This window comes from Pogona vitticeps, chromosome 3, assembly GCF_051106095.1.
Source record: "Pogona vitticeps strain Pit_001003342236 chromosome 3, PviZW2.1, whole genome shotgun sequence".
Lineage (NCBI taxonomy): Eukaryota > Metazoa > Chordata > Lepidosauria > Squamata > Agamidae > Pogona > Pogona vitticeps.
In genome coordinates, this window is record NC_135785.1 from 135,783,607 (window position 1) to 135,808,387 (window position 24,781).

General features: G+C 41.2%; 1 long non-coding RNA gene across 1 annotated transcript in view; it reads left to right on the top strand.

Moving 5' to 3' along the window:
• LOC140705821 (uncharacterized) overlaps window positions 1-22,990 on the top strand; it is a 167,063-nt gene extending 144,073 nt beyond the window's left edge. Inside the window, exons 2-3 of the long non-coding RNA XR_012085353.2 lie at window positions 12,231-12,295; window positions 16,849-22,990. This is a non-coding gene — a long non-coding RNA (uncharacterized LOC140705821). The remainder of the gene's footprint in view (window positions 1-12,230; window positions 12,296-16,848) is intronic.
• The last annotated feature ends 1,791 nt before the right edge of the window (window positions 22,991-24,781 follow it).

Sequence of the window (24,781 nt, forward strand, 5' to 3'; positions counted from 1 at the left end):
GCAGGTAGGTGGAGGCAACAGAGGCAGTGGGAAGGAGATGGGCAGGCATCACCTTTTGCCAAAGCAAATGAAACACCAAAGGGTAAAGAAGTTCAGAGTTTTGTTTTGCTTCAGCAAATCCCTAAACTGTGTCATGAAATAAACTACGAATCAGCCTGGTTTGTCATTTTTTTTTTTGGTTTGTGGCTCATTTTGTAGCAATGTCTAATTGTGGCTAACAATTTGTTTCTAATCACAGTCAATGATTCAACCAGAGATCTTGAGAACCACATCTTGGGAGAAGAATTCTTTAAATAACGTGCACCAGGACTGATCCATTGTTCCATTCTCCACTCAGTTTTCCACCACCCAGGAATTTGCTTTATAGAATCTGTGGGACAAGAGAAACTATACAAAAAAGTCCTTATTTAATAATTCTGGTTATTTTAGCCCTTCTACCTCTGCTGCTATATGCTCCATTTCCTTAATTCACCCTGGCCCTTTTGAGCTTCTGTGACTTTGATGTGAACTGGACAGAGAGAAAAAAAACAAACCTTAATTTGTTTTTCATTCATCATATCTCCCTAGAACCTTTGTTACTTTTCTGGAATTTTTCAGATTTCATGCTTAGTGAGAAACATGATATAAACATGACATAATATGTTTTCATATACAGTGGTGCCTCGCATAACGAGCGCACCGTATAACGACGAATCCGCATAGCGATCCCTTCTCCGGGATCGCTAATGCGGAGGCATAGTGTCCCTCCCTATGAAAAAAACTCGCTTACCGAAGACGGCCGAAGACGGGTGTCAGGAAGGAGCCTCCGCCGCCGCCGCCACCGCCGCAAGAGTGATGTGGGGCCGCGCTGGCCGGGAAGAGGAAGGCAGGCTGTGAGGCAGGCAGGCAAAGGGAGGGAAGCGGCGCGCTCGTGCGTCCTCTCCCCCACTTTCCCTCTTCCTCCTCGTCCTTCTCCTGACGCCCCCAGGGACGAAGGCAGGTGGCGAAGCAGGCAGGCGAAGGGAGGGAAGCCGCGCGCTCGCACGTCCTCCCCCCACTTTCCCTCTTCTCCTCCTCTTGCTGCCGACCCCCCAAGCCTTCCACAGAGTCGGGCAATCAGCTGTTTGGCGGTTCTAAAATGGCCGCCGGACGCCCGAAATGGCCGCACGCAGCGTTTTCGCGCTCTCCCCTCGCTTACCGAGGGCGCGAAAATGGCTGCCACTATGGAGGAAACTTCATTGAACGGTAAGTTTAGGGCCAATTGGAATGCATTAAACGACGTTTAATGCGTTCCAATGGGCTTTTACGTTCCGTTTAGCAACGATTTCACATAGCGAGGGTTAATCCGGAACGGATTAACCTCGCTATGCGGGGCACCACTGTATAGTCCACCTCACAAAATAGAGTAGGGGGGAATGAAAAACCATTAATTGATTTAGAACTAAATCAGGCTGTTTACTGAATCTCTGAATCAGGGTCCAAACTGAATCTTGTTGATGTACAATCCTGCTATAATGATGTACATGTGGCATCTACTGTATACAGCCACATGTACAGATGACATATCACTTGCCTAGCTATCAACATCCTCTCTGAGGATTTTGAGTGACTAAAATTAATAAGTTATATTCATTAGCATAGGCATCCTTCAGTCTCGAAAGACTATGGTAACATGCTCTGAATTGAGGAGTGTCCCCTCCAGAGCATGAAGCCTGGGTAAAGTAATATGAAGGATAGGCTGTTACCCAAGCAGCAGATCCCCCCTCTCCACGTTGCTGAAATGGTCCAATGGAAAGGCAAGAGCCAATACTACTGGTTCCAGCAACGTCGCAGGAGTTGGCAGAACGACAAGAACTGCCTTCGGGACTCCAGCTCCGGATTTTGCCTCTAGGTTAACTTCTGAAGCCTTTTCCATGAATGGATATAGCCACAAGGCACTGGAGGTTTGAAATTGGAGTTTTCCTTCTCCTAGATGGGCTGCCTTCCATGGCTGATGAGCCCCACCTACCCGGCCTGGTCTTTAATAGTGCAGAAGTATGATCCAACCTTTACAACTTTCCTGCCTCCCAGGTGTATGCAAATCTAATTGGCTTTCCTATTTACCATATTAGGGCCTGAGATACAGTCAGAGAATTTGAGAACTTCACGCGCCGTTAGGCGCACGGTCCTGGGACACACTTTTTTAAAGCAGAAAGTCCCACCCCCTAGGCCCCACCCCCAGGCCATGCGGTGGGATAGACAAAAAGAAAACTCAGGAAAAAAAACTCAGCAAATTCTCCATGCAGACATACCTGGCCTTCAGCCTCAGCCCAGCTTCCTAGAGAAAAAGGCCCAGGGTCCTGGGACACACTCTTTTAAAGCAGAAAGTCCCACCCCCTGGGCCCCACCCCCAGGCCATGCGGTGGGATAGACAAAAAGAAAACTCAGGAAAAAAACTCAGCAAATTCTCCATGCAGACATACCTGGCCTTCAGCCTCAGCCCAGCTTCCTAGAGAAAAAGGCCCAGGGTCCTGGGACACACTCTTTTAAAGCAGAAAGTCTCACCCCCTAGGCCCCACCCCCAGGCCATGCGGTGGGGTAGACAAAAAGAAAACCCAGGAAAAAAACTCGGCAAATTCTCCATTTATATTCATTAAGGGACTAGAAAAATCAACAATTACACATTAACCTCTTGGGACAATAGAAGAAAAGAAACAGAGAAAGTTACTCCATTCATCTATCCATTTGACCGTTACCTAGTTGTTAAGTCTGACAGCCAAGTATTGGTATAAAGGGTCTGAAGTCAAGCATCCTACACTTCATATCTAGTTCATAAAAGTATATCAAAAGGAGGTATTTCCATTTCCTTTGATGTGCATAAAACCAGAATTTGCTGGGAGTCCTTTTTAACATTTCTGCATTTCAACTGAAAACTCTAATATTTTCAAGCTAACAGAACATGCTATTTAACATATTTTTCCTACTTTAAAAAAATTGTCTATTTAATTGTCTTGCACTCTGTCACCCACATTTTCATTTTTATAACAGGATATGTTCTTTTTATATGGCAGTAAAATAATAGTTTTCAGGAAATAATCCTTGTGAGACAGTAGGCTGCTGCATTCTAGTGTTTACAGCCTAGGCTGTATGCTTAGTATCTCAGTTCATCAGTGGGTGAGTGCAAGGCTACATTGGGGATAATATGAAATATGGAATATATCTGTGAAAATTGTCAGTCATCCAGGTGTAGTTATCTGGAAGTTGAGTCATAGCAACTGGACTTCTTTCTTATTAGGTTGAAACATTTTGCTACTCATCCAAGTAGTTTCTTCAGTCTCAGGAGGGTTGGTAGGAGACTCCTGATATATCCACATTGGTTTCGCTTCCCCCTGGTCTGAATAGGCTCATTAGATGGACAAAGGACAGAGGTTGAGTGAAAATCCCATTTCTTCAGTTCTTCTCCACACATTGTGTGTCATTAACCATTGTTAACAATGGTTTTTCTGGTGGGAGACCACTGAGCAAAGACCCAACATCACATTGGCTCATCTCCCCCTCTGGTCAGGCTTGGATCTATATATGTGCAGATAAACTGCACCAATATGTTATGCTGCTGCAAGGCCACCTACAACATATATTCCCTGCTCATCGCTACTGCCTTGCTCATGCTTAAGGCTCAAAAGAAGGTTAACAATGTTGCCACTCTAAATAAGGCCTCTTCATAGCTGTCTTTGCAAATGCTCCCTCGCTGCTTATTGATTTTTATCAAAATAGCAAGGGAAATAGGTGCCAGCTCATCCAGAAGCCTAACCCTTTCCTTACTCCTACCCTTAACTATCTTCTGTATGTGAAAGTCTGAGGTGATGTCCTGGTAACCATGCACCTTGGCATGAAATGCCAAGGCTGACATCCATTCCTGAATTGATTCCAGGGATAACCCTTTCCTGTGCAGATAAACTACATACTGTTGCAAGTGCTCCATGGATGCTGGCCAAATTGGATCCAGTCCTATCATACTTCTAAATTCCTGGAATTGTGTACTCATGACCGCATAGCTCCTGTGTGTTCGTGGGGGCAGTGCCAACCCTATTGTTGAGCCAATTTGCCAAACCCCTGATGATAGAATCTCAGGGTACTTGCTGGCTCCTGGAGCTAAATACCTCAACCATTCAATCCGTTGATGGGATAGGGCATCAGCTAAGCTATCATCTAGCCCCAGGATGTGCCTCACATGCACCATAATATTAAACTGCAAGGCTCTCAAGGTAAAGTTCTATACCAAGTGCATCACACGCTCAAAGCATGACTTAAGTTTATTAATTATGTGTACTACTGCTAAGTTGTCACACTAGAAACACATGACTGAGTTAGCCCAGTCATGCGACCATAGCCAAAGTACACCCAGGATAGGGAAAAATCCAGAAATGTCATGTCCCTAGTGATGCTTGATCTATGCCAAGCTTTTGACCAAGATCCAGTGCACCACCTCCCTTTGAAATAGAATCCATACTCTAATGAACCAGAAGCATCCACCTGCACCTGAAAGTGTGCCCCTAAGTTCAATTCTACTCTCCAGAAGGAAATTCCATTGAATCCTTCCAGAAACTGTAGCCAGACCTGCAGATCTTGTTGCATGTCTGCCATAACTCAAGTCCTGTGAAAAGACTTTCACAGACCACTCATGGTATCACACAGCCTTCTAATCAAGGCCCGGCCAGGAACAACCACAAGGCATGTGAAATTTAGGTCCCCACTATCTCCTTTAACTCCTTGAGGGAAAAAAAATTTCTGCCCTGCCATGTTGTTCAGCTGTTATTTTAGCTCTCTCAGTTTGGTATCAGGCAATCTGCAAGCTTACAGCTTTGTATCTAGCTCTATTCTTAAGAAAGTGGAGGGACCTTCAGTCTTCTCCTCAGCCAACAGCAGCCCAAGTTCCCCCACCATTGTTTGGAAAGCTTCTAGAATAAATTTACATCTTCCTGACACACTTTTTCCATTGAAAAGAAAATTGTCTGAATAAGGGGCCATGCTCCTTAGTCCCACCCTGAGCCTGAGGTTTAACTCAAAAATGATCTGAAATGCTCAAAAAAATCACAAGATATGGAGCAGCCCATTGAAAGAGCCCTATCAATGTAAAATGCTCCTTAAAAGTGGAAACCCAGCAAATCAAAATCATTGGGTTGGTGAAACAGGAGACAGAAGGCTGACTTTGTATCACACTTAGCAAGCTCCACACTGGTACTACACACCCTAAACATGTGGACTGCCACATCAAAAGATGTGTAATGCATAGAACATAACTCCAGTGGAATGGCGTCATTTACTGAGTCTCCTACTGGGTAAGATAGATGATGTATCAGCTTGAACTCAGCTTAAGTTTTTTTGGGCACCCCCCCAATGGGGACACCTTGTGATGCAGTACCAGGGGGTGGCCAAACGGGCCCAGAACTCTATCCTCCTTGACATCCTTGTCAATTTTTTCCCTAACTGTACATCCTCCATACTTCTAACCAACTTTTGATTCCCAGCAAAGGACCCCTTATGCTTGCCTTCAGCTGATATCCTAAAACCTACTTGAAACCCATTAAGCAAGTAAACTGCATCTTCTTTTTGGTAAGACTTCAGCCATTCTCAAAATATGTCTAATCTAATTGGGCTGAACCCCTTTGGTAGTGGCCCCTGTGCCACCTTCTGATCTCCTGCTCCCACAGGCATCCTTTCCCCCACCTCTCTATGGATAGACTAGAAAACAATTGGTGCTGGCGTCCACATACTGAACACTCATGTTTGCATTTACAAGCCTTCCTTGAACACAATCCTCAGGAATTAAATTCCCAACAGAGCAGGTGGAACTCAACCACCTGCCCTGAGGCTACACAGGGGGTAAAAATCTGCCCTGCCTTGCATATAAGATGTCCACTTTCAAAGCTCTCACCCAAATTATGTTGGTGTAAGTTAGCAGAGTTTTATTCTAGTCCAGTCAGTCCAGTTGAATCACACAAAGACAGCTTCTTCCTTCACCAAGTGTATTTAATATACAGAAGTTCAGCAGTACAAACCAGTAGCATGACATTCATAGAAGAGCTCCATACATCTTCTCCACATGTCCACACAGTTATACACATACATATTTGCATACAGCCAATCAGTGTGGACATTGCATCATCCTAGGCTCCATGACTCAGCATTTTGCGCACCTGTAAAGTATGGCTGCTGATTACCATAGGCCTTATTCTGCCTCAGTGTGAAATTATCCTTGACAAATTAGGTCTAGCTGGGGTCATATACTGTAGCCAGAGGTCGGGTTGTGGCTCATCCCAATGCATGTTTGGGTGGATTGTCACTCTCATACAAAATTATTTATCATAGAGAAGCCATGCATGCCCCAGATAGTCCACATATGCCCCGTAAATCAAGTCCAGGTATTGAAACAATGATTGGGCCCTCCATGACTGTACCTTTACTATCACCCCAAAGTAAATCAGAAAGCCGGGCAACCAACTGGCCCATGAGCATTCAGGTTTCCGCCTCATATGCTTTTGTTCTTCCTTTTTGTCCTCCTTCTCCAACTCCTTGCTGTCTATTTACCTATTCAGTAGTTCAAAAACATCTATGCAATCTCTCCTCCATATCTTTTATTTAGTTGCCAGGATCAAATGATAACCCTGAGGCATTGCATAATTGCCAAAAGGCAAGGCCTCCAGGGGAATGGAAGGGTGGGGCCACATACATACACCTGGTGTAAGGCCTAGAGGGGCAGGCAATGATATCTATGGGTAGGGGGTGATCCAGTTCCCTGGTGTCAACCCTATAATGGCTAACTGGCTGGATTGCAGCCCTGCTGAATCCTACTGTGCTGGAACCACAGGCCGGCTTGCCTGTCTTCTGCCAGGCCAAGGCCAGTGACCATTGGTTTGCAGGTGTCCAGTGCAACTGCTAGTATACCTGTGGCCAGGACCTGTACTGGATGCAGGGCTGCTCCATCCACCTCCCTCTCAGTAGTATCACATACATACATATAAACTTTATTGTTTCTGGCCATAGACCTTTACAATATTGTTTCTACTGTAGCATATAAAATCCAAATAAAGCAGGTAATCACCTTAAAATCATTAAAACCATTAATTACCTTAAAACCATTAAAACCATTAAAACCATTAAAACCATTAAAAACCAATAAAACCAATAAAACCCAGTCTAAAAATATTGTCATAATGTAAAACGTCAATCCACTAGATACAGCATTTATGTGGCATTATGATCCCTGACAAATCGAAGCCTCAGCTTCTTAGCTGCTAGTGCAAATTGTGCTACAGCATATGTAATGTACAACTGTGCATCAGCAAGCAAACCTACTACTGTTTCAGTGGTATTACAGTTAAAATACTTCTGAATGATGGGTGACAGAAATCTTTCTCTAGGATTTTTATAGAGAGGACAGAACAGTAGGTAATGAATTAGATCCTCAATTTGGTTGCAGCCGAAGACACATTTCCGTTCCTCGACTGGGATTCCTTTATATCTCCCTTCGAGGTATGCTGAGACCATCTGTCCAAATCTAAGTTCCGTGAAAGCTCTGCGAATCTGGGGAAAAGTCAATGATTCAAAATATTTTGGCTTTACATGATTCACCTGAAGTTGAGGATACCAGGTGAAAAAACGGGACCCAACAATAGCTGCCCTATCCTGGCTAGCATCAAGATCAAAGATCCAGTTCCTAAGATCGCGAGAGCTTAAACTAAGGAACTTTTCCATCAAAAGGTTATAGACCTTTAATTTTTGGTGACATTGTTGTGCCCATCCACCAGACTTTAGTTGTTCTAACCAACAGCACTTTGTCAGGGAGGAGTCCTCCAAACTGTTCAGTCTATGCCAATATCTAAGATAAGCCAGATCAATTCTGGTGGCAATTGAGGGTAGACCTAACTCAGCTCTGAGGTGAGCTGAGGGAGTTCCTGGGGGGAGACTCAGTATCAGCCTCATAAATTTGTTCTGTAAGATTTCTAGTTTGGGCTTGGCTGCCTCTCCCCATAGTTCTGTCCCGTAGAGCATCTGTGCTATAATTTTAACAACGAACACCTTGAGAACGGGATTTACCAACTGGCCTCCTCTGCTGTAGAAAAACCTTTTTAATTGCCCTATTGATCTGGTACTCAGTAAGATTGTAGCATTTAAATGCTGTCTCCAGGAGAGTTTCTCAGAAAATTGAATGCCCAAGTATTTAAATGAGTGTACCTGCTCTACAGTATGCCCATCCAGAGACCAGTTATGCTTAGGGGCTCTCTTCCCACAGACCATAATTTTTGTTTTGGTATAATTGATTGTTAACCGTTCCTCTTTACAGAGCTGCCCAAATTTGGCCAGCATTCTTTTAAGACCAATTTTATTCAAAGATAGCAGAACCAGGTCATCAGCGTAAAGCAGTATTGAAATCTTCCTACAGCCAATGGCTGGAGGGAAGAATGTGGGGGAAGCCATTTGAGGGATAAGGCTGTTTATATAAAAGTTGAAAAGAAAAGGTGCTAAAATACAACCTTGTTTCACCCCTCGTGTAATGCTGACCTGTTGTGACAGAGTTCCCTGTAAGCCTATACGCACTTGTATCGTATTTTCTTTATGTAGTAGCTGTATGAGCCACAGGAGTCTCTTATCAATGTTTGTTTTTTCCAGTTTATACCAAAGGCGTTCTCTATCTATCAGGTCAAAAGCTGATGAAAAATCCACAAAGGCAGCGTAAAGATATTTGTTTGGAGGTTTGGTGTATTTACTAATTACATGTTGTAGAACAAAGGCTTGGTCTATTGTGCTTCTGCCTTTTCTGAAGCCTGCCTGTTCTTCGAAGATGATAGAATGTTTGTTGTCCCAATCTAGGAGCCTATTCAAGAGGTATCTGGCATAAAGTTTAGAGGCCACATTGAGGAGACTGATGGGTCTAAAGTTACAAGGGTCTAAAGGATCTCCTTTCTTAAAAATTGGCACAACAATGCTAGTTTGCCAACCTGCAGGAAGGTTGCCTGTACTATTGATGTAGGTGAATAAACTGGCTAGAATGGGAGACCACCACTGAATGTCAATAGCAAAGACCTCAGCGGGGATCATATCTTCACCAGGCGCCTTGCCATTCCGGAGAGTCTGAATCAGGTCCCCAACTTCTTTGGGGGAAACAGGTGGCCATTCAGGGGAATTAGAGAGGGTCTCATGAGTAATATTTCTATGAATACTACCCCCAAAAATGCCACTGAAGTGGGAGACCCATACCTCTCGCGTGATGGAGTTGGCAATCTCAAAGGCTTTCTGTGAGAAGCCTCTTTCTATCTGCTTCCAGAATTTGGGGTCATTACCCTCAATGAGGGCCTGGCCCAAAGATTTCCAATTCTCTAAATAGAAAGCCTTCTTTTTTCCTCTAAGCAGAGATTTATATTCTTTCCGTAGATGTAGCAGGGAAGCTGTAGCTTCGTCAGTGCCAATATGTCTCGCCTGTCTTGTTGCTCTGCTCAGCTCTTTTTTCTTGGTCTTACATTCCCTGTCGAACCAGGACCACTGAGCTTCAGACATTCTTTCTGGGTGTGTAACGGTTAGGTGTGGTTTAAGTGCGAGAATTATGTCCTGGTAGACCTTGCAAATATTCTGGGTCCCCAGAAGAGCATGTTGTCGTAGCTCTTGGAGTTTACTGGTGCTCAGCATCTGCCTTATACTGTCATCAGTTTTAATAGACCATTTAAGCCTTTTGTCACCTAGAACGTGGCCTGGCATTTTATGGTCTGTTAATACCCCTGACTGGTTTTGTTGGAATCTTAAGGACACTCTGAGAGGGAGATGGTCACTTTCTGGCCTGTCGTCGATTGCTAGAGAATATACATAAGGGAGGACAGCAGGAGATCCTATAACATAGTCTACCACACTAGCACCCTTATGTGTTAGAAAAGTGTAGTAGCCATTTGAGGTGTCCAGGTAAGAGCCATTTAGGCATGCAAGATGGAGTTTGTAGATCAATTGAAAGAGGAATTTGCCATAGTTGTTGATTACCTAGTAGTCTCTGTTGCCGCATCGCATCACAACCCTGGGGCAATTGCCACCATACCTGCCACTTGTGATGTTGAAGCACCACTATCTGCCTCTGAAGCTTGGCACCAAGACCTTCTTGACTGCATCAATGATGCCACTGTCCCTGGAGCCTTCTGGTGACTCACCTCTAGTATGGCAAAATGAGACATCAGGTTATCAGTGAAAGCTTTGTGTTTTGTCCACTTGTGACTCTTTCACTCCCTAGTCGAGTGACACACCTGAGACCCACTCACCACTACTCCTCCATGTGAAGTGTGCTCGGCCTCTAGAGCAGCAATCTTTGCCCTAAGCAGCTGTCAGATTGGCCAGTTCTTCTCATCAGAATATGATTGTGATGGTGCAGCTGGAGGTACTGGGTGCCTTTTCACAGGCTGCTTGCCTTTTCCCTTGCCCCTTCTTTGGACCCATGTTCACCAACCTAGGGTATTTATCCTGCCTTAAGGCAGGCAATCCTAATTTATACCACTTGCCACCCTCTGCTAACATTAGCAACCTTTAAAAAAAAATGGTGAAGGCAGAGAGTGAAGTTCCCAATACAGCGGTCCAGCAGAGGGGTGCAATGGTAGCCATTACAGGTCTAACGCGATGGGGGATTGGAGGACTGGTTAAGTATTTCTCTGTTAAAACCGCCCCTAGGGGGGAAAAACCAAGCATTTAAACATTGCAGTGCAGGGGCAGTTGTTTTTTCTAAACTAAAAACTCAGCATTCAGGTTTAATTACAGTGTTGGCACTTTGAAACAAATAAGTCAGTTTTGTGTTGCAGTTTGGGCACCCAGGGTCAAAAAGTTTCACCATCACTGCTATCATGTGTGATGTTTCACATATGCAGAGTACACCTGGCCTGTGGAGGGGATTTTAATGAAACACTTTATCATGCTTCTTTATAAAATATTTTAATGATCTATCATATCATTCTAAAACTTCAATTATTCATTAATTCAATATTCTTTTTTATACCTTTGGAAATTTTACATAGCAAATAAGATGTATACTGAATATGAAGGAAATAAATATCTATAATATGCAATGTTAAATAAAAGTTTGCATATTTACAATATTCTCCGAAGTATATTAGACATAGGAATTGTGTTAGACTATTTTGAGATAGGAGGGTATATTTCCACTCCCTACCTAACCAATAGCCAGGTATTCTATCAGACTCCATCCTAGTTAATTTATAAACTGAAATTAATATGCAGTCCCCTCCAACAGTGCTTAAGAATGCCTTGGAACCTTAAAACAACTCTCCTTGACCTCTCCCTGATTTCTGCATTCTCAGTCAGTAACAGTTTCCTAAAATATCAACCAACTAATGCTACACTAGATTTCCTTCTTCCCAAAGGCTGCCACAGGAGTTCTTCCCTCTTCCTTTGAAGATCATCTCCATTTTTGCCTTTGGAGAGGTTGTTGCCACCATTGATTTCCCTTCCAGCTATCTTGAATATTTCATCTTCCTTCTATCTTCCCTCACCAAAGTTCTTCCTCTTTCTGGCTGCAGCCAGTTATAATAAGAACCTCAGCCAAACCATTAACTATCAAATTCAAAGTATTCACGATTCTATTGTACCATATTTCTATTGTACAATGCATTCTGCACAACTCAGCTAAAAAATGTGGGTACACCAAACAAAAAATTGTAGCTTTGAAAATGCTATATGATTATTTAGTCTCCCACTTTAAATAACCAGGAAATTCAGTTCTTCCAAAACCAAAAGCCACCACTCCTCTGGTTTATGAATTTTCGATATTCTATTTCTATACCCACAATTCAAAAAGCCAGGAAGTGGCCCAATATTGCCACACAGCACCATGTCTACATTAGCCGGAAAAAAGGATGCCAAGTTTTACATAGCAAAGGACAGCCTCAATGGCATCAGTCAAGATGTTGAAAAATAGCCCTGGCAATTGCTTTGTGTTTGGGTGAGAAGTGGTTAACTGCTCAAAAAGGTGTCATCTTTTAGTATTTTCCCTTGTATAGTGTCACTTTATGTATGATAGTGAGCCAACAAGGGTATCCTGCGTACACCATCTTGACAGCTGCCATTGGTGTTGTCAACACTCAGACTGACCTTTGCTATATAAAGCTTGGCATTCTTTTTTCCTGCTGGCAACATGGACATGATATTGTGCAGCAAGGAACTCCTGGATAGTTCAGTGGTTTAGGTGGAGGTTAGTAGCTCAATTCTCCACTGTGCTTCCTTGACAGGAGCTGGACTTGATGATCCGGAGGGTCCTTATCAAATCTGCACTACTAACATGATGGTGATGATGGTAAATATTAAACCATTCTCTGGTTGTTGTTGTTGTTGTTGTTGTTGTTTTTGGATCATGGGTACAGAAGCTCAATATCCCATATTTGTAAATCTGAGCTTACTAGTTGCATGAAACACAGGGTTGCCATTTCTGTGTAATGACAACAGTGTTTCTGATAAGAATTTGCACACTGCATTTGTCAAAGGCATTTCACATAACTCTGCATATGTCCTGCTGTTCTAAGTTAACAATATAGGGTCACTTTGAAAACCAAACAAAACCAAACAAAAAACAAAAAGAGGCAGAATATTTTTATTAGATATTTATTAGAAAGGGATCAAAGTAGAAGACAGGAAAATGTACTTAAACAGTACAAGAAAATCCAAGCCAAGCAATTCTACCTCATACTGTATGCAGAGCATAAATCACATGATTTAGTTCTTGTGGATAATTGTTCCGAGTTTTTGTTGTTTCACTTCTAAACTTACAGCAGATGTGTTCTTGAAAAATTATGCCTGTCACAGAAAATTTGGAAAGAGTCCTAGAATGCCCAATTATGCGAGAGTTATAGCTTGTGTGAGGGACACCTACTGTTTTAAAGGGGAAAGTGGGATTTATAAATTTTCCACATAGGAAGTTATGTCGGAAAGATTTAATGGACGAGGGATTGGAACAAAAGATATCCACTATGGTTATTTTTGTTTTCCTGACACCAGTTTTGGCAACACCAATTAATTATTAACTGCCACAGTGGCTTGGAGACATACCATAAACACTCTTCCACTCTTATTGTGCTGTATTTTGCTTTAAGAAGAAGCAAACAGTATACACGACAGATTGTTGTCTCTTGTGTCCTACCTGGGAGTTTAAAACACACACAAAGTGTGCTGCTCTCTCAGAGAGACAAAAACACACATCAGATTACTTTTAAAGGAAAAAGTTTTTAAAATGCTCATCATACATAGTAGCTGTCTTCTGTAAAACCCATAGAGCCTGATTCAATGTATGGATCAGGAAACGGCTACTGAAGGAGCTGCTGTGCAGAGAAATATCTGTGTTGGATATTTATCAAGGTTTCTAGGGGACTTTTGTGAGTGCTGCTCTGATCAAATTGCAATCAATCATATTGTGCCAATCATTGGTTCGAGATAGGCAAAGAATAATAGAAGCAAGAATTTAATGTTTCCATGACCTTGAAAATAGATAATTCACCAGGAATAACCTATATGGAGCCTATGTTCCCAACTGGGCCCCCCTCTCAGCCAGGGGAGGGCAAATGTATGCATCATTCCAAATTGCATATGCCTTTGAATCGGAGAAAGAAGAATTCATGTAAATATGTACAAATGGATTGCTGAAATCAATTTACAGTTCAAAAATCAGCAGCATTTGTTTCAGGAACTATTAGCTAGTGAATTGCTTTTCCTAGTCCACCTGCCAATGTACATATAATTTGGTAGAACTATATGTTACAATAATTCAATTCTTCAAAAAAATCTGGTTCATGGATGTGGGATATTGTGCTTCTGTACTCATGATTCAAAAAGGCAGGAAATGCTGCACAATATTGTGCCCATGTTGCCAACAAGAAAAAGGATGCCAAGGTTTACATAGCAAAGGGCAGCCTGAATGTCTATAAATGAAGAATTAAACAAATCAAGAAAATAGTTTCATTTGAAATACGGTGCTGGAGGAGAGCTTTGTGGATGCCCTGGACTTCCAGGAAGATGAACAAGTGGCTCCCACAGCAAATGATCCCTGAACCTACTCTGGAGGCAAAAATGATGAAACTGAGGCAATCATACTTTAGGAACATTGTGAGAAGGCAAGATTCACTGGAAAAAAATGATAATGTTAGGAAAAATTGTGGCAATAGGGGAAAAAGAAGACCAAATATGAGATGGATTGACTCCATAAAGCAAGTGAAAAGCTTGAGTTCACAAGAGTTGGAGATCTCTCATTCATAGGGTTGCCATAAGTCAGAGGTGACTTGATGGCATATATAAAAATATCTAAAACAAAATACAGTGGTGCTTCAACTTACGACTATTTTGAGTTATGAACAGCTCTGGTTGCAGAATTTTGCTTCGACTTGCAACCGGAGCTTCGACTTACGACTGGAAAAAATGTGGGGAAGGCAGGGAAAGAAGGAAATTTGAACTGCTTTCAGTTAACCATTGGTCAGCGAAGAGGCTGCTTCTCTGTACCTCATTCACCCCAGCAGTTAGAGAGTGTGAGTACAGAGAGAGACTTCAGACTGAGTGGTACTGCATGGTACTGCCTGGTACTATACTGTACTGTAGGTTTTTGGCTTTTTTAGAAAATTCCTTTTTGGATTTTTTAACTTTTTTTAAAAAACAGAGAGACTGCCTGTTATGGGTGAGTACTGTATGTACTGTACAGGGTTTTTGCAGCGTGGGTTTGGGCTAGGTGGGGGTTATGTTTCTGTGCTCTGATGAGTCTTGCAATGTGGGTTTAAAATGTGAAAATTAGACTGTAATATTAAATTAAAATTAAATGTGAACATTAGACTGTAACCTTAATATGTAAAATTAGACTGAGAGGTCTGTTTGCTGGAATAATGGTTGCTGGATTTATTTATTTATTTAGTTTTGTATTCTGTGGTTTGTGTACAGTAGTAACTGAAATATATTTCAGTGAACTGTAGCATCTTCCTTGCACTTTCTAGAATTATAGTAATCCTGCCCCTGTTGCTCACTAATACACAAGACCGCTATTCATATGCTGTAAGAGATCGCTGTCTATTTGAATTAGATGTTTAACTGAGGAAAAAAGTAAATATGATTTTAAAAAATTGTTTCTATTGAGTTTATATTGTATGGAGCCACAGTTTTAAGTTCCTATCATCAGTTTATATTTAAATGGAATAAAATATTTGAAGACATCAGCTAGTGCTCTTCATAGGAGAGATCAAAACTTTGGGACCAAAGTAAGTTAGTGGCTTTCAAAGGACCAAGTAGAAAAATGCTAATTTCCTTTCTTCCTTGTCCCTTGCTACATTCTTCAAAATGCAGATTCCTGTCCCATTTAGCATACTTTACTCAATGAATGGTATTAAGATAAGAAAAGAGAAAAAAGAAAACATGAAATTAAATAACGTTTACTTTTTGTTTCATGTAATATTCCACTTTTCTTCAAAGTTGTATAAAGGTCTTCACAACAACACTGCAAGGTAGGCTATGAGAGGAGAACCCCTATTTACATTTTTTGAAGCAAAGTCATCTAGTTCTACTCGAGGACCAAGAAGACAAATGCTAAGCTGAAGACCAGCCAGTGAATTAACTGCAGAATTGTAGTGCCACCTTTGTTGATAAGAGTGTTCCATTTTCACCTGAGCCATAAGGCATGGCTCACACTACAGATTGCACTCAAGCCCTCACCCTAGGCACCCTTCTGCTCCTCTGGACCACTCAATTGGACACTGCTAGGTGACAGGGCAGTTTGTTCTACAGACAGCGGGTAGGATGGCCAGTCTGCCACTACTTTTCTCTCTGTTTTGGCCAATGATTTCAAATACTTTTATGATATGCAAATTAGCGAGTAGTTGAGGAAAGGCAAATGCAGTTTCAAGTTAATGTGTTCAAATTTCTATCTTTCTTTGGAGAAAATGCATGGCTCCCCATTACCAGAATTTATTTAATTTCATAACTTGAACTAGAAGGCTTTCTTCAAACTTACCCTTCCCTGTGTTATTGTCATTCTCTCACATTTGAGAGAGCCAGCAAAAAAATATGGAATCATTAGTTCTAACATGTTAAAATGTCCTTGAAAATTACACAGTCCAGAAGCATGTGCTCATGAGGGGGAGGGCATGAGATGGGGGGAGAGGGAGGGACATTTTAAAAAGAAATGATGGGTTTTTTAAAAGTGAAAAGTCAGCCAGATGAAACAGGAGGAAAAGTCAGCCTTCCTGTTGGGTAAAGCAAGAGCTGCTCTGGTTGAATTTCTGCCTGCAAAATCGCCAAAGCCCAGGTTTCTGTTGCCCTCCTCATTCAATATAGAAAGTAAGGGAAGGCAACAGCTTTTTAAATTTTTTGGCAATGTTTTAATGAGAATGCTCAACAGTTATGAAATGGCTGTTCTTCCTGTTTGAAGGAGCCATTTTAGGTTATCCGCTCAAGTAGCTTTTTCTACAACTACTGGATGGATTTGCTTTAAACAAACAGGGTTTAAAATGTTAGGTGTTTGTAATGCACTTAGCAATTTCTTAGTAAAGGTAAATGTTTCCCTTGACATTTTTAGTCCAGTCATATCTGACTCTAGGGGGCGGTGCTCATCCCGTTTTCAAGCCATAGAGCCAGCGCTTGTCTGAAGACAGTTTCCATGGCCACGTGGCCATTGTGACTAGGGAACGCCATTTGGGCCCCTGAAGAGAAGTGCCACACCCATGGCCCTGTAGGCCAATGGGGAGAGGTTGGAGGGGTTTGGCTAGAAAAGTGGTAGCCAAGGCATGCCCTTAGGCCTCCTGAGCTGGAAATTCCACACCGTTGGCTGAAATGCCACAGCAGTGGTTTTGGAGAGTTCTGTGCACGCTGATCGTTCTTTTGCAGAGGCTGTGTTGCTTTGGAGATGATGGCAGACAAGGAAACCAGTGCTCAGGCACCCAGTCATACCCAAAGGTGGAAGGGCAAAAGGATCTGGACTCCAAAACCATTGCCAACCTCAGAAAGCGCTACATGAGTACAGAATCTGACAGTGAGAATATGCCGCCATTAGCATTACAACGTCTTGAAGACCCTGACAGACCCTGGCATCAGGTAGAAGCATCATTTTATACCGAGAAAGCTTCTGAAGTGCAGGTAGGTAATCCTTTGTGGGAGGATGATGGTAGAGGTTTGCTATATATGATTACTCTGTGTGTTAAAACCCCTCTGATTTTTCATGAGCCAGCCCACTTACAAGTAAGTGGCAATTCTCTAAAAAAAAGGCAAAGCCATGTGGTCCATTGTAAGGTCCTGTCTTTTTGGAATTCTGAAGAACTGTCTGTCTGATCATCTGGTTCACGCCTGCCCAGGATGCAAGCAGGTACTTTGTGGACCAGAAGGTCACCCATGTTTGTACTGGGGCAAATATGACTTTTCGAGGATGTTGCACATGTTATGTGGGAAAATATGCTTTAAAAAACCCTTTATATTATTACCATGGTCACTTGCAGAAATAGAAAGCAAAAAGTGTGCTGCTTATATACCGCCCCATAGCGCTTCAAGCACTCTCTGGGCGGTTTACAATTTAATTTTGCAGGCTACACATTGCCCCCCCCCCAGCAAGCTGGGTACTCATTTTACTGACCTTGGAAGGATAGAAGGCTGAGTCAACCTTGAGCCAGCTACCTGGAATTTGAACCCCAGGTCGTGAGCACAGTTTTAGCTGCAGTACAGCAGTTTAACCACTGTGCCACGAGGTCCTTTGTCTCACAAACAGAGCCTTGATGTACATAGACAAGCTTATTAAAGGCTTAGCATCCTCTGAAAAAGCCTATGTTATTTTAAAAAAGACTATTGAAGCCAACTGATCATAAATTTCTACAGGACAGGATGTCTTATTAACCATACAGCATATACAGTATAAAAGTTTTTACTGTGTCTCAAGACTGTAAGTTTGGATAAAAACATAACTTTGGACTACAGAGCCCATCCTATCCTTGCAGGGGGGGTGTATACCTAACAACATTTTTTCTTTTAGAAAATTGTTTTAAACCCTGAGAATCAGGGAGTAAAGCCTGAATAAAAACACTGTTAACTTTGGACTAGTATGAATTTTTGGTAATCAAACTTGTTTTAGACCTATGTAATGTATTCCAGGAGGTAAATTTCCTTCACTGGGTTGTGAACACTAGGGAAAAAGGCTGGTTTTGAGGTCAACTTAGGGAAATATAAATTTGTTTTAATTGAAGAAATAGTCCTTATGGAGATCTAATTTTAAAATCCAGCCTTTTGTTCCTACTGTTCACAACCCAGCAAAGGAAATTTACCTCCCGGATAACTTTTACATTACATAGGTCTAAAACAAGTTTGATTACCAAAAATTCATACTTCTGCCTTCTTAGAAAACTTTACAGTAGTGAATCAAAATAAAAAAAAGAATTATGCCTCTATTAAAGGCTGGCAAGCATCAGAAATAAAAGGCTGCTACCTATTTTTGTTGGAGCAAAAGCTATGACTAGAATCTATTGGGGGGCAAGCAGGCCACCTTTGAAACAAACATTTGTTTCCCCAGCATATCCATTTTCTAAAAGGAAATATGTTGTTAGGTATATACCCTCCTGCAAGGCTAAGATGGATTCTGTAGTCCAAAGTTGCAGTGTTTTTTTATTCAGACTTTACTCCCTGATTCTCAGGATATAAAACAATTTTCTAAAAGGAAAAATGTTGTTAGGTATACACCCCCCTGCTAGGATAAGATGGGCTCTGTAGTCTAAAGTTACAGTGTTTGTATTCAAATTTTTCTCCCTGATTCTCATGGTTTAAACCAATTTTCTAGAAAGAAAAATGTTGTTAGGTATACACCTCCTGCAAGAATAAGATGGGCTCTGTAGTCCAAAGCCCTTCTGCCTTTTGGTATGACTGGGTGCCTGGGCACTGGTTTTCCTTATCTGCCATCATCTCCAAAGCAACATGACCTCTGCAAAAGAACAGTCATCGTAAACAGAACTCTCCAAAACCATTGCTGTGGCATTACAGCAAACGCTATGGAATTTCCAACCCAGGAGGCCTACCCCTTTTCTAGCCAAACCCCTCCAACCTCTCCCCATTGGCCTACAGGGCCACAGGGGCGGCACTTCCATTTGGGGGGGCAATCCTCATGCCTCCCTCTGCTCACGTGGGACCCTGGACTCTAGGAAAACCCCTATAGGACCACGGTGACCTCCACAACCCATTATGTCACCCCTAGACCTGTCCCCTCTGCCGGAAAGGGCCAGGGTCGATTCCTGACCAGAATTCCCACCTTAAAGGGGGTGGGGAACCTGTCAAATTTGAGTTTGATGAATGCTAGTCCCTTATACTACTTTTGTGTGTGTGTGTGTGTGTGTGTGTGTGTGTGTGTGTGTGTGTGTGTGTGTGTGTGTGTGTGTGTGTGTGTGTGTGTGTGTGTGGTGTTTGTGTGTGTGTAGTAATATATGTGTATATATATTCATTAAAAAGCAACTTTATATCTTTATATCTATATAAAGGTACTTTTTAATGAAGGATGATAAGGTTCTGCAATGTGTGAAGGGCCAAAGTTCCTCATCCCACTCTTCACTTAGTGAAAGCATCACACTCTTCATTGCTTTGCCCATGGCAACAATCTGCCTGACCATGTAGCCTTTAGAAAAGGCAACAAGAAAATCCTGTTGATTATGTCCTTTCATACTCTGTAGAACTTCTTTTTTTTTCTTGAGATCACATATTTAATTTAACCAGAGGTCAGTCACTTCAGGTCAAGAATAAAGACAGATTCAAGTGGGACAGTGTTCTATAAAAAGCAAATTGCCACTGCCATACTGTACAGAACTTCTGATTCACACTAGCCCATGAACTTTGTATCTCTTTGCACTCCATGAGGTCATACCTCTGGGACCGCCAGACTAGCCCATACACACCAATGTTTCATTATTCCCCTTTTAAACTGTAGTGCATATGTTTGCATAGATTTACTTAAATCTGTTTTATTTTAGGAGAGACAACAGAATGCAATGGCTTTGTTTTTCTTTACCAGTTTCTGCCTCTATAGAGGCACCACCAATTTAATAATGGAATGACAGTTTTAAAAACCACTAATTTATATTATTTTCATTTTACAGGAAAAGGTAATTCATCAGCCACAGAAGTGAGATAAAGCCTTGACATTTTAACCATCCTTTTAATGAATATTTAAAATGGAGAACAAGGAACATTTGGAAGAGATCAAGGAAGGCAAAAAGAGAAATGGAAAGATAAGTTTACGTACTAAAAAATCCAAGAATCATATGATGTGTTGCTTTTCAAAATACACATGTTCCTCGGCATTGTATGTGTTTTTAGCAGGAATCTGTTTCTGTTCATTAAGCATGAATCCTCTTCCCTCTATAGATGGCCTTGTCCGTGCCATAGCACAATCCCTCCTGACTAACATGCAAAGGGACTCCAGATTTTAATTAGACCATATACAGCAGGGCATACCTTGCCATTGGGCAGAGTGACATAGCTGTCTCATGCAGCAAATCACAGAAAGGCAATAAATTGCTATCTACTTTCTTACTGGGGGGAGGTCCTTGTGAGATTTTCTGTCTTCCATTCCAGAATAACATAGATGGCTTGGAATATTGAGCATATTGATTGGCAATTCTGTATATGGGGGGGGAGAGGATTTGTCATGCCTCGGGCAGCAAAATGTATTGAGTTGATCTGCTATACAGAAATAAAATGATCACTTAGAGGCAGTTGCAAAACTGCCACAGATTTGTGGACACTGCAGAATCAATGGTGTAGGGATGTGACTCTCACAGCTTCTTGATCTTGGGAAGAAACTGACAGGAGAAAATGCCCCCCCTCCACAGCATAGTTCTGTGTTCCTCTTTTTCTGAGGGATTTTGTGGGAAACCTTATGAGATTTCTCTGTGTGTTCCATTGTCTTTTTTTTCCTAGAAGAAACACCAACTTGCGGTTTGAAACCTAAATGCAAATACAGAGATTAAATGTTGGCTTTTCTGTTTTCAGAGGGAGAGGAGCAATTGTTCTTTCTTACATAATGCTTCCACACAATCTGAGTACCTCAATTTCCATTATGGCTGTGTTTGTAGTAGTAAACTTAGCTTCTACTGTGCCCTATGGTAGAAATATCATTGATTGATTGATTGATTGATTGATTGATTGATTGATTGATTGATTGATTGATTGATTGATTGATTGATTGATTGATTGATTGATTGATTGTGAACCTTGAATAAAAATTCTATGCAATTTAAAAGCTCACTTTTATTTGTGAATCTTGTCTGCTTAGTTTCTGGTATCTGTTTGAATTTTCCCCTTCTAAAAAACCTAAATGGCAAATATCAGATTTTGGCACTTCCATTTCTTTTCATGTCCTAATCTGGCCTCCATGTTATGAACTGATGTAACAGTCAAGGAGCACTAGAATCCAATTCCTACATACGACACTTGTTCCTCTTTTCATCTGTATGTCAGTGCAGTTTGGCATATGTTTTGGTTATGCAGCATAACTTAGCATTTCATGCCAATATAACATCAGAGTGGCAGTACTTAACAACTCTTGTTTCAGACCAGCTGCAACTTTACACTGAAGAGTGTACTTAGCATGCAAGTGTGTCCCACCAGTGAAATGCTGAGTACATTTTGCTGCTCTGTGAAAGAGTAATTGGCAACTGGAGTCCTTAGTGTATCAGTTAAACTGCTGAACATCACTCAAGAGGGATCCTGACAAATACAGAAGGATCACTGCTGGAATCTAAGAGTGGGGAGCTGATTTTGAACATCTTCTCAAACTAATGATTTTTAAATAATTAATTTAGAGCAAGATAAAGTATGAGATATTCACTGAATATGCACTAAACATAAAATGCTAAGTCCTACAAAGTATTTTACAGAGTTTATTGTGTGTAAAATACAGCTAGCCTACTCCAGATGAAGTACATCCTAATTGCTATTCATTCAAATGCAAATGTTATAGGAATCTCTTGGTATAGTGGTTAAACTGTTATACTGCAGCCAAAACTGTGCTCACGACCTCAAGATTGACTCAGGCTTCTATCTTTCTGATTTCAGTAAAATGAGTACCCAGCTCGCTGGAGGGGTGATGTATAGCCTACATAATTCACTTGTAAACTGCCCAGAGAGTGCTTTAAGTGCTATGGGGTGGTATATAAGCAGCATATATATAAACACACTTTTGTTTTTTTATACATTTTGACTTAAGGAAGAAAGTTTGCTATAGATGGTTTGTACAAAATTTTCTTACACAGCATTGAGTCATGCTCACTTTCAGGTAAGACTGACCCTTTCTTACAGAAAGGATGTATTTTAAAACCTTAAGGTGAGGCACAGAAAATATTTTCCAATTTAAAATCTCCTACAAAACTTTATCTCATAATATTTTTCCTGATTCCACAATTTAATAGTATTCATCCCTCTTCCAAATGAAGAATGAACAGAATATTCCATGAAGTTTACCACAACAAGAACAGAAAGATAAGAGTTGTGATATCTCTCCAGTTTACATCACAAGTAGGACTGAATAATAAGCTTTTGTTGGTGTTTTTTCTTAAATCAATACATTCTGAAAAAAAAACATTATAACTGTCAACCTATTTAACCAAATGTTGCCAAATATACTACAGAGCAACACCAATCTGTTTACTCCCATTGTGCTAAATTTGGTGCTGATCTGAAACCTTCTTTAAAAGTTATTTTTTTGTTTGTTTGATTGTTTGTTTGGGGTGCCACCATTTTTAGAATTGTCTTGTAGAACACTGTTTCACCTGTCCTGGCCATAACAAGAAATGCAAGAAGCCACTTCTCAAGAGGTTGCCTCACTATGGCTCACAGTCTTGTCATAACAATTTCAGTTTAAATTTGTGCTACATTTAACTCAGGTCACCAAAGGAAAAATGACTTTCAGTTCCCCTTTATGTTTTTAAAAAGGAATTCATCTTGGAATATGTTGTCCCCCCCCTCCCTGAAAGGCAAGCAGTCAATAGGCTGTTGTTATGCTCCCTTCAATTACTTGACCAATCTGAGATAATCGGGTCTTTCTTCTTCCATCATTCCCCAACACCCCCTTTTTTCTCTTTTACCCTTTCCACTTTTCCTGAAGTGGCTTGATGCTATCTGTTCGTATTCAGTTAGCAATAGTGAAAGGAACAGCTCACAGATAAGATGATTGGAACAAGCATAAGCAGGAGTGCATTTAAATTACTGAGGAAAGGGTATAAGTCAGTGGTGGGATAAGATTTATCACTCCTGCTGTGAAGCAGATGACACTGAATCTACAAAAATGAAGCAGACAGGCTAAGAGTCAAATTTCATTAAGCTGTCTGCTGGATGGGTGAGGAATGCAAGCCTGAAGATGAGACGTAAAAATAGCTGATTTACAAGAAATTTGATTTTACAGCATTGGTTGCTAGTATTGACATGATTTATGAAAGCTTAAAAAAACCATTTTGCTATTTATTTGTCTCTCTATCATGATAGTGGTCCACCTGATGCTCTTTGTAGCACAGACAGCAAATCTGATTTTAGGACATATTCATGAAATCCTAATTCAGCCTGCACAGATTGTGACTTGCTGAGCTGGACACAACCCACCATCCACCATTATTTGAAATCTGCCTGATACCTGAGAGCCACCCTGTCACATTCACTGGAAGAAGATCTTTTGCCAGCAAAGAGATGACAATGTAATCCCTACTTTCTGTTTGTAACCAGATAGGGAGTCAATTTGAAAAAAAGCCCTCTAGCAAAAGTTGAAGTCCTGGTTCTAGGTGGATATGATTTGTCAGCTACACTTTCTCCCACACTCATCATTTAATGGAAAACTGTTCTCTTCTAAATATGATGACTTTATTCTTGTCAAAATTAGAAATGAAATTTTCACCCCCTCACTTGTATTATTTTTCTCCTGTCGTCCTTCCAAAGCTGACCTATCGCTGACTAACCTTTAATCTAAACAGTGATTTCATTCCCTTGACAGTGACCGAAATCCTCTTGTTTTATGTAGTGAGTTACAGTACAGTACACTCATTGAATCTGGGAATTTGGTGAGTCAATTCCACCAAACACACCTGTGAAGGTGCCGGGATCAAGAGAAAGGCTTTTCCTGCTGATCTTAATTTTCAATAGGCAGCCACACATAAAGAGCATAATAGTAATCCAGCTGGGAGGTAACTAAGGCATGTGTCACTATGGCCAGATCAGATCCCTCCAGGAATGGGTACAGCTAGTGCACTAGTTTTAAGTGTCCATGTGCATTCCTGGCCATTGCCTAAACCTGGGTATTCAGGCTCAAATATTAATTCAGGAACACCCCCAAGCTACACAACTATTTTATTCAGTGGGAGTGTAACTCCTTCCAGCACAGATTGTACCCATATTTCCACATATGCCTTCCAATTTATCAGGAGGACCTCTGTTTTGTCTGGGTTAAGTTTCAGTTTATTTGCCCTCATCCAGGCCATTACTAACATTTAATTGTATTTTAATTGTTTCATCTGTTTATTGTATTTTAATAGTATTTTAATTGTTGTAAGCCACCCAGGGTCCTTTGGGTACAGTGGGCGGCATATAGGTTAAACAAACAAACAAAAACAAACAAACAAACAAACAAATAGCATCAGACATTGACCTACAGCCAAAATGGCCTCCTCAGATTTAGATGGCAAGGAGAGATAGTATCATCCACATACTAGTGACACCAACCCTCAGACCTCTCCCAGCAGTTTCATGTAGATGTTAAATAACACAAGAGACAAAACAGAACCCTGGGGGACCCCACAGGCCAATGGCCAGG